Here is a 10,853-nt window from a genome sequence, read left to right as displayed (position 1 = left end):
GAACTCGGCATCTGACAGCTACAAGTACCGCGCCTCCAATTTCTATTGTTGTACATAGTGTAAAAGCAGACAAGAAGCTTTTGTGGGATGTGAATCCTTCAGCATAAAGGTTACTCTTAATTGACAAAGCATCTGCGAGGCCTTTGACAGTTTCAAAGCATTCAGCCTGCTGTTGAGATAAGAGGCAATGTTACCAGCTTTGAGCTGTGGCAGTGTGTTGGTACAAAGAGTTATAATGAGCTGCTCGTACGCAAACACACACAGCCACACACACAACACACGCAGACAGACGGGCAAACCCCGAGAAAAATGCACACCTACAAAATGAAACACACACTCGCACATATATTCCCTGGTTGGCCGTCCATTGGTCCTTGGTGATGAATGGAGCGAGAGGCCCAGAGTGCGAGGTCTGGCCTGGCTGACTGATAGAGCCATTGATTCTGGCTCTCTCTCACACACACACACACACACACACATAGACACACACACACACACGCTCCTATCTGCGATGTGACAATGCTTCTTTTCAGGCCTCTTAATCGGCCCGACGTTGACTAATTGAATTCATTAACTGTGCGGCCGCCGTCCGCTCATTGTGCTCCCAGTTATTTACAGGTCCATTTAAAAAGCAACAATACAGAGGAAATGTCAGGTTATAGTTTGAATGACATTATGCGAAAGCACGGGCCGCGCGGGTCTGCAGCCGTGTGCGCATTGGCGTTTGAGTGTCACATTTTAAAGACACACATGTACTGTTTAATAGCCGCGGATGATTTAGTGTGCGGCCTAAAAAGGAGTGGAGGAAAGCCCCCATTCGCTCCAATTGACTTTGTTTTATGGGCAGACGATGACAAAGAAAATGAATCATAACCTACTTAACGTTTTGTGTGTGTGTGCGTGTTCAAGTGTGTGTGTGTGTGCGCATGTCAGGCGGGGTTAACCAGCCTATAGGAGGAGGTGCACCCCAGGGAGGGCTTTTATTCCAAGCCAAATAAAATCCTACATCAAGCATGGTTTCAAAAGCCATCCCTGAGGCCTACTTAAGAAAATATCAACGCCCCATATTCCAGATCCAGGGAGTTTTCAGTTCTGGGAACGGCTTTCCCTCCCCTCCCTCCTGTTATTCCACAGACTAAGAACTATTTGGACGTGTCATGAAATATGCTTTTCTTACTCTCTCATTAGTTGCCTGTGATTTATTGAATTAATTTTGAGAGTGTAACGTGTTGGAATAACACATTTGGTCATGGCCTTGCGGTGTTATAGATTTCAAGATTCCCCTGCATTGTGTTATGGTTTTATAATGACTCACTCTGCTTTTATATATTGACCGACGTCAGTGCTCGTTTTAAAAGCTGAAAGCAGTGTGGGTGTTTCATGCGCAAGTCAATCAAGCGCCAGTGGTGCAGAAGTTTAATTATTCACGTAAGTTTAATTACAGCGCTCTGATATTTTTATTCATTCAGCTTCCTGTTTTAATTTACTTGTGTTATGTTTGCAGAGCACAATTACCTCATCAGTGTGCTGTCTGTGTCTGTGTCTCTCGCTCCTCCAAACACATCAAGCGTTCGACAGCGCGCCCTGACCGTGTCACAGCCCCGTGCTTAATTTAGACTACCCATGATGCCGCTCTGTTCAGGGCACGTCACGGGTGTTTGGCAGGGCAGCGCCGAATGGGGCCCAGGTGTGTGAATGAGCTCTATCCACACTCAGTAATGGTTTTTTTTTTTAACTGCCAGATACACACACTACTCTCTCTTTCGCTAACACACACACATTCAGAGTCTTGTGTGGAAAAGCCAAGCCATGAGAAGACAAAACAGACTTTTCAGCTAACATCCGTGTATTTTCTTACACATGTTTTAAACTAATTTCCTTGTAGTGGACCACAGGAAGTGCTTTAGTGGGTCAGCGGGTCAGATGGTTAACATGCTGGATGTGATCACCTCAGGGCGAGAGGGCTTTTCTGAGCGGTGGGTGCTGCATTGCAGGGGAGGAAATGTAAGCAGTAACAGGGGACAAAGGAGGAAGTGCTAAGAGGACAACTGTTACTTCGCCGTGAATCGTGGCTCTGTGTGTATTTAGCGCCCAGAGGTGCGTCACCCCCAAAAGCGCTTCACAGCAAAAGAAAGAGATGAACAACACAAGTCGCTGCACACTTGAAGTGAAGAAAGAGGGATGAAAAGGCAGGTCTGAAGGCACGTACTTCTCGTCAGGCCCAATTAACTGCAGGAATATGAGCCCAGCTTAGGGCCGGGGAACCTGCCTCTCAATGCCTCCTTAGAAACGTTGAGCGGAAGCCACGTGCATACTAAAAGGATTCCAGAGGTTAGGTGTTGTAATTGAATAACCCGGCTATGTGTAGAACTGCCTCGAGCAGTAATTCGTCTGACGGAACCGGCCCGCTCTGGACAGTTGTGACCATCTGTTATTAGGATTACAGGACAGTAGAAACCTTAATGCCAGGTAGGTATGACTGCGAAAATGATTAGATGCTTAAGGCGCACAAAAGAGCCTTGTGTCGCAGACAAGAACAAGAGCAGAGACGGTCCGAAAAATGCAGACATCCGTTCTTTCATAGGAAATTATTTCACCGAGGCATGATGGTGTTGTATTATTTTACCCGGGAGTGATGGACGTAAAACGGACGGAGAGATTTAAACTCGGCAAGGTAACGCTGCTCAGATTTCTGAAGTGAAACATTTCATTTTGACTGGCCTTGAGTGTTTTCATTATGAGGTTTGTCGAGGCTCTTTTGCTGTCTATAATAAAATGTAGCCACTGTGTAGACAAATCCACTGCCATGTTACAGAGCTTTTTTTTACGTGGGCTTTGGCGCTGGCTGTGAAAAGCTGTGACCCCGACGTGATTTGAACACGCAACCTTCTGATCTGGAGTCAGACGCGCTACCGTTGCGCCACGAGGTCCTCCTGACCGCAGACTCAAACCCATAATCTAATCTCGTTCATGTGGGAATAGCAACAGTTGTGAGGTCTGGTTGTGAATGCAGCTTTTCATGCAATAAAAAACTACAATACTACCTGAAATAATTCAAATCAGATGTGGAACCTCTCGTTTTTTTAAAATCTACCACCGTTCAAAGCAAATTGCCAACGACTGCGTAAGAGCTCTTAGCCGTTTCCCTAATACATTAAGAAAAGAGCCATAAAATTTTATAACCATATTAAAGAGGAAACCCCTTTCACTGTATTTCCTAAATTGAGAGTCCTAAGGCTTTTAACGAACCCAGCTACATCCCAGATGAGCCCTCACTTTACTAGACCTAACCAAACTGCAGTGAAACTAGGAAAGCGGTACATAATGTATTGGGAAAATGACCAAAAAGCACATTGGAAATCCTCTGCATTAGTTTCCAGAAGCCACGCTCACTTGTTGTACTTGCTTTTCTTTCAACCATTCCCTTTTACTTTCCTCTCCCAGTTTCGCTTCTCTTTAGTAAGGCCTCATCTTCCATCATCTACTAAAATCAGTTGTTTTGGACCTGCAAGTATGAATGGAGTATCTGTTTCTCCCCATCTTCCTCGCTCTCTCTTGCCTTTCCTTTAACTGCTTGCCCATTTCTCTTTTCATCCTGAGTAAGTGCTGCAGTGTTTTTCTCATCATGCTGTAGGACAGTAGAGCCCGTCTGCGGCCTGCCTCTCCCTTAAACCCTTACATTTGTTGTGCCAACTTCCATTTTGGCTCCCGCTTCACTCTTGCACAGGCGCATCAGAGCGTAATGATGTGTTAAATACCTTCACCGGGTGTTTAACTATGACTACCTACTTGTGTGTGCTGAGAGCTTAAATGAGGATGTTTAAATTCAAGCCATAGGTATTGATGGTCATTTGATTGCCACTGTAGACTCTTGATATTGCTTAAAGGCAACAGATGAGCACATCATTTCAAGATGATTAGGAATACAGATGCATTCATGTGCGCATAAACACACACACATGCACGCACAAGCGTTCATCATCCACACTGTGGCCTTCCGCTGTGTCTTTATGCAAACTACCACATTATAGGTGAGCAGTCCATTCCAGCAGTAACCTCTCTCCATAACAAATAGCTGGCCACTGGAGGGGAGCTCATATAAATACCTATTAGACGACCCAATTGTCTCACTGCCAGCTCAGGGAGGGCGCCCCAGCTGGCTAAATTGAGCCCTGACTGGCATTCATCAGCGTCCATTGTCATTCTTCCTCCTGCCTCTCTCACCGGAGGTAATTGACTGAAGAATAATGCCAGCCGATCAGTCCACCTATAGAGAGACGAGGCGTAGATTGATTAGCTCTAACGGCAGCGCGGTGAGCCGCACGGTGACTGAGATATTGTTATTCTCAGATATGAAACAGCTCTAATGGAGCTGGACAAGGACTGATGATCAGAGGGGATGGAATGGAATAAGAAAAGCACTTGAAATATTACCGCAGCTCGTTTACTTAAGTGGCACATTTTGCACAATGAAAAGGTTGAGCTTCTCAGCGTCGCTTGTCATATTTAGAGAGCAGGGGAGCAATAAGGGGGTTTATTAGACTGACAGTCTGCCTGGATGCATTCTTATTGCTGATGGCACTCTGGTGACACCCTAAACCAAACGTTAAAGCTGCACCAGACAGTTTTGTGCAGTGAGAGCTGAGAAATGGCAGCGAGGCTATTTGAAAACTTCATAACTCAGGTTTCCTGCGAAGGTGAGAGGAATAAGATCGAATGTCGGGATGTTCAGGCTTCTTTGGACTGCGGACAGCTTGTATTTTAAGATAAATGTAATTTTTCTAATAATCTCTAATGATAAGTTACAGCTCTTTAGGCTGGTGAGATGGGTTTATTGAAGGAGAGCAGAAGTCACGCTCACTTTACCGGCTGGATTAACAACTTTGTTCACAGTGTTGAGACTCTTGCTATGTATAAATATGTATGTGTGTGTGAGTGTGTGTCTGCGTGAATCTATACCGTGTCTGTCTGTGTTAATGGATTCACTCCAGTGACTGAGAGCTGTGTCTGTCCCTGGAGGCTGCACAGTACTCCTGCACTGCTCTGCTCATTCAAATCACATCCCTCCTGGATGCGATGGCGTGCACAGTCTCCAGATTAGCACTGCCCTTTTATGCACATAAACATTTAGGCACAAATATACACACAGTCATATGGGTGCGCATGCATGCACTTGCAAGTCATGACTCTCTTTTTCAAATCTCTTTGAAAATCACATAAAAGCGTGGACACGCTGCAGTATGAGAGCCGAACTCACAGCCTATAAGCCCTCACTCATTAGCCCAACCCTGCGCTGTCCGTCCTCTGGAGTCCGTCTTACCTCACTCTCACACAGCTCAGAAAGAGCTGGAGACAGGCATGTTAAGGAATAGATTCCCGACTCCTAGCTGTTGCTTAAACGGGCTGAGAGAATGTTTCTTTAAGGAGAAGTAGAGTTTATTTTAGCAGAGGCTTCAGTCAAGTTGTTAAGGCTTGTGAATTTGATACACAAGTTCTAGGATTCAAAGCTGAGCAAAAATGTTGTTTTTGAGATATTTAAGATAAAATGTTTGCCAACTTTTCCCCTTTTTGATGAATTATTTATCGTTTTTTCAGATGATGCTGTTAACACGCTTCTGTTGAGCCGTGTGATGTGGGCTGCATCGGCTATGCTGTATTGCAGGGTTGGTTTTGGACTGGTGTGTGTCCACACGGGGATGAAGCCAAGACGAACTGAAGACAAACGGAACTTTGTGTTCTACACGAGCTAACCTCCGCGCTAACCTTCATATCAGCGATGCCAACTGAAATTATTGCCTTTAAAATGACATGCATCTTTCATTTTTACCACAATCTGTGCCCTATTTACACACTGCTATTCACAGTGTAAGTTTATTTAGCCCCCTGTGCTGTTCGCCTCTTGGTACAATCTGTTTCCTCCTACTCTACTTTTTCCCAAGGCTGCCCTTGAGAGAAAGAGAGACAAAGAAAAAGACAAGAGACACACAGAGAGAGAGAGAGAGAGTTTCTGCTGATGAAAGTGACAGTGACACTGGGCTTATTGCCTAGTCAAACACACACAGCCACCGCCACATGCAGCCTGACCCAGTAATAGAGGCCAATGAAATCTGCTCATTGGGAGCAGGGGACCCGATCGTCGGTGCGGTAACTGAGCCGAAACAGTCTCATTCTGCTGCTGTCATACACAGAAAATGGGCTGACTTCAGTCACAGCAGCGTAAGGCCCTGCGAGGTTCCTACCGCTTCTCTGCTCCAGCTCGCTGCAGCGGCTGTGACACCGGGGATGAAAATTTATGCTTTTACGTTGTGCAACCCAAACGGATGTGACATGCAATTTCACCTGGAATGAACACAAACTGTGTTTTTATAGAGTTGTACTTTTCTTAAAGTCAAAGCCACACATAGAAAGGAAGGGAGGGAGGGCCGGGCCTAAATTTGACAGAGACACAAAAAGACCTGCATCCACCTCGTCGATGGTGGATGGTATTTTTCATCCTCTTCCTTTGTTTTCCACCCTGTAATCAGATTGTACTGTAATGAGGCTGTAGGGGAAGAGGAGGACAATTATGTGTTCAAAATGAGCTCAGCTCCTCTGTGGAAAGCTTTTTTTTTTTTTTTTTTTTTCCTTTACGTGACTGTGGGAGATGCTGCTTGGAAATGCTCCAGATTGCTCCCCACAGGGCTTTAACGCCACTCTCTGCTGATTGCTCAGTGTGATTGCAGATTGAATCCGGACATGCAAGTGATTTTGTGTCATTTTGTCAAACAGTGCTAAAAACAATGGTCTGACAAACTCAAACCTTCGCTTGGAGAGGGCTGTCATCCCTAAAGATGCAGGTGTGCGGCAGGTCAGCTGGCTCTCCCCGTTCTTCCATTATAAATACCAAACCCAGTTACCATGAATGATGCAGTAAGCCGCTGTGGATGTACATGTCATGGATTACGGTGGGTTTGGAGATGAGCTACTATTGCCCTTTCTAATGTAATTTTCCAGCCATCATAAGGGACAGTTGCGTGCGTGTTGGCGTGCACAAAGCCTGGTGTGATGATCTCATGCAGAGCACTGCAAAAAGGATTTGCAAGGGTCAAATGGGAAAAACCTTTGCAGCAGGCAGCAGTTGTCAGCGAGCTGAGTACGTTTTTTATTGCCTTAGTTTTATTGTCTGTCTGTTGAACTACTGTGTTTGTATCCAAGAAGGGGCTGCACATCATCAGCTAACTTTATTTGGCATGCTGGGATCCTCACTTTCACCATTGTGACTGAAGAAGAATAAATGAAACTTCATTTCTTGGCTGAATAAAAAAGGCAGATGAAAGTAAACACACAACAACAACAACAACAATGTGTTTATGTCTGCTTTCTCCCTCCTCCTCCTCCTCCTCCTCTTCTGCCATCTCTCTGTGTGTCTTGAGGGGCTTGGAGAGCCGAGGAAAACCCTCTTTTCTGGAACCTTATCTTACGCGCAGCTTGCCCTCATGCAAACATCCCGCAAATGCCTCAAGACACACCGACATTAGCATAATTTCCAATTTGCTATGTATTTTTTTTTTTTTTTCATATGTTTACTACCAGTTCTACATCAGCAGAAATGCACAGTTAATATTGAGGACCACTGTGGCTGCTTTTAAAACTAAGTTCAAATTCAGGTCTTTATGGATGCGGATGAGGGATTAAACTCAAGAAACAGCAGCAATATCCATACAGAACAATAAACTGCCATAAAATCCTGCTTATTGCAGAGAGATACTCAATACTTTTTCATCAGAATCATCCACAAAAAAGGGGAAGACTTGACAGTATTCGAGTAAAGAACCGATTTTCAGATTTTCTTCATTATCTCATCCTCTTCTCATTTTCCAGTTACCAATCGGCCTTTTCTGTCTGTCATTTTTGAACATTTGAACACTGATGTCACCGGGCCCATTTTACTTTTCCATGTTCACCGTTATTCAATGCATCTCTCTTTTTTTCTCTGTCGTCCTCACTACTGTACAGAACATCTCAATTGGCATCTTTCTCTCCTGCTAATTCTCTCATTCATCCCCTCTCACTCTGGCTCTCATCTGTATTCACGATTCCATCACACTGCAGTCTTCTCTTCTTCTTCTCTTCTCTTCTCTTCTCTTCTCTTCTCTTCTCTTCTCTTCTCTTCTCTTCTCTTCTCTCCCAGTAAGTGATACTGGGTTGCCTGGATACTTGTTTTCTCCTCTCTGTAAAAAGGGGCTGGAGGATAGAGGGGATGGACAGAGGGAGGATGGACGGATTCAGTGAAGGAGGTCAACAGCAACCACCACTGGGCTGCGAACCCACTGAAGGCAGACAGCTGAAGGAAAAATGGGGAGAAAGGGGAAACAGAGGGGGACGGGGACGGGGACGGGGACGGGGACGGGGACGGCTGCCAGTCTGCTTGTTACAGTCCCTCCTTATTTATCCAGTTCCGCTCTCTGTCTGTGTTTCTACCAAATGTATATCAAGCAGCACCATACACTCCTTTAGCGTCAGCTGTATTTCCTTGAATTATTGATTCATATGTCTTACGTGAAATATTGATAGTGGAGGTAGTGAGAGAGTGGAACTTCATCTACAGGTGAACCTCTCCCCCATCACCCCCTATAACAACACACTCACACACACGCACACACACACACGCACACCTCTGTATCGCCACTGATCTTTTCATTGTGCCCACCACAACCCTCCACCACCCTTCATTTCTTCCTTCATAATAACCCATGCCAGTCTCTGTTTCCAAGACAACCAGTCCTTCAACCTTCATGGCTTTGCTGCCAATAGTATTGCTGATGATCTCTCTCTCTCTCTCTCTCTCTCTCTCTCTCTCTCTCTCTCTGTCTCTGTGTGTGTGTGTGTGTGTGTGTGTGTGTGTGTGTGTGTGTGTGTGTGTGTGTGTATGTGTGTGTGTGTGCATGTATTACACAATGTGACAATGCAGGTCCCCATAATTAAATTTTAGGGTGACGAATGTAAGTCTATGCAATGTCCCCAAAGGTGATGATGTGTGTGTGTGTGTCTGTGAGAGAGAGAGAGAGAGACACACACACACACACACACACACACACACACACACACACACACAGATAAATACTACTGAAAGTGCTCTCAGCTCGTTCTTGTATGAGATATTGAAGATCAAGAGTCAGTCAAGATTGAAAATTGATTTCTGATGTATTGTGTCTGGCTTGGCCCATAGAAAGGTGCATCCTGGGATATATTAGGGGATAAACTCATTAAAACTTTCTCAGTTGACCCAAACTGAAATAACACAACACGAAGACACTAACACAAAGTATAGAACTTGTGAACAGCACAACTTGTGTCTGAACAGGGTATAAAGGGGACATTTTCTTTTTATATGCGTGATAGTATGATTGAATTTGTTTGGCGAATCCCTTTTCACGTAACCTCGATCTTTATTCTGCTGCGCCTGATCCACCCAAATCTCACATGGGTTGTGTGCTGATATTAACTCGCCTCTCTCTCTCTTTGTCTTTCTTCCCGGTGCCTTGCTGCTGCTGCTGCTGCCGCCTGCCGTGTGGGTATCTGTTGCTGATCCACCAGGTAAGTTATTTCATGCTCCTTACCCTCAGAAGCCTCTTTCATCTGTATGTTCACACCAACAGCCAGCCGGTTATGACCATAAAGAGGGCAGACAACACGCAAACACACACTCAGCGCCCCCTTGATCAAACGTTTCCTCCTTTCTTCTCCATCTACGCCTTCCCTCCTCGCTGGCTCTCACCACGGAGTTGCTATTTTATCCCTTCCTCCTGGTGGGCGTCTGTTATATTATTATGGGATGTTTGCCTGTCCCACTCCACAATAAAGGGCCCTGCTTGTGCTTGTGTGTGTGTTTGGTGGGAGACAGGGGTGTTGATGAATGGGCTGTCAGTGCAAGATCCAGATGGAAGCAGGGCTTGTCTAATAGGATTCCATGAAGACAGCGATCCCAGTGGGGTGAAGAGAGGAGTGGCCACGCCGGCCAAGCGAGGAGGGGGTTGAAAGAGTGTGTTAAAAAGCTCAGAGGAGAGGCAGGAGATGTTGATACAGGTGCACACATATACATATTCATACATATATGTATGATATTCACATATACAATGTAGGCTATGCATAATTACATAGGTGCATGCATCATGTGTGTGGTGCAAATAGACAGGCATGTATATGCATGCAGATGTGTGATATTCATACTGTATGTACATACGCTAAAAACACACACACGCACAAACATCTGTCGAAGGTTTTACATGTTGTGATTATCCCCGCGCTGCATACTGCAGGAAAAGGCACGACCAGTGTTTTAAAGGGCACCTTGTGTTCGGAGGATTTCATTGTGTTTCTGTATTCACTGCATGGTAACACTATGTTTTTATATCAGTATACACTCATTTGGTGGTTATTGAGGGAAAACCCTTAGTCAGAGGTCTGTTAGTTGTAGAATGTGGTCATGCAGATTAAGACATTGGTAAGTGCTTGACAATGACCAATAAAGTGCCAAAATGCTACCAGTGTGTATGCTAATTAGCATCTTGTAAATGGTCAATATGTGCACTTGTACATAAAGTGTTACCCACTGTGTTTATTAGTACTGTCAACTTAGTTTGAACATGTTGATTAAGGAATAGTTTCTCTTCTATAACAGTCTGATCTCTCATCTTGCTGAAACAAATCAATGCTCAAGTAGAAGAAGCACACACACATTCAGTCTTTCAACCAATCTCCAGTCTGTGTCTATCTCCTGCTGCCCATTCTGTGAAATACTCATTCCAACAGGTCGTTTCATCTGACATCGTGTCATCTTGGCTGAAATCTGACAAGAAAATCTGATGAGAAGT

General features: G+C 44.8%; 1 protein-coding gene and 1 non-coding gene across 5 annotated transcripts in view; one reads left to right on the top strand and one right to left on the bottom strand.

The window, feature by feature from the left end:
* LOC143339902 (partitioning defective 3 homolog) overlaps positions 1–10,853 on the top strand; it is a 310,965-nt gene that overhangs the window by 61,728 nt on the left and 238,384 nt on the right. The window lies entirely within an intron of this gene.
* On the bottom strand, positions 2,859–2,930 carry trnaw-cca (transfer RNA tryptophan (anticodon CCA)). Its single transcript has one exon. It is a non-coding gene; the product is annotated as a tRNA-Trp (tRNA).

The sequence above is a fragment of the Chaetodon auriga genome, chromosome 21 (assembly GCF_051107435.1).
Source record: "Chaetodon auriga isolate fChaAug3 chromosome 21, fChaAug3.hap1, whole genome shotgun sequence".
In the NCBI taxonomy this organism is placed as follows: Eukaryota; Metazoa; Chordata; class Actinopteri; order Chaetodontiformes; family Chaetodontidae; genus Chaetodon; species Chaetodon auriga.
Note: the sequence above shows the minus strand (reverse complement) of the source record. Positions and strands in the feature narration are given on the sequence as shown.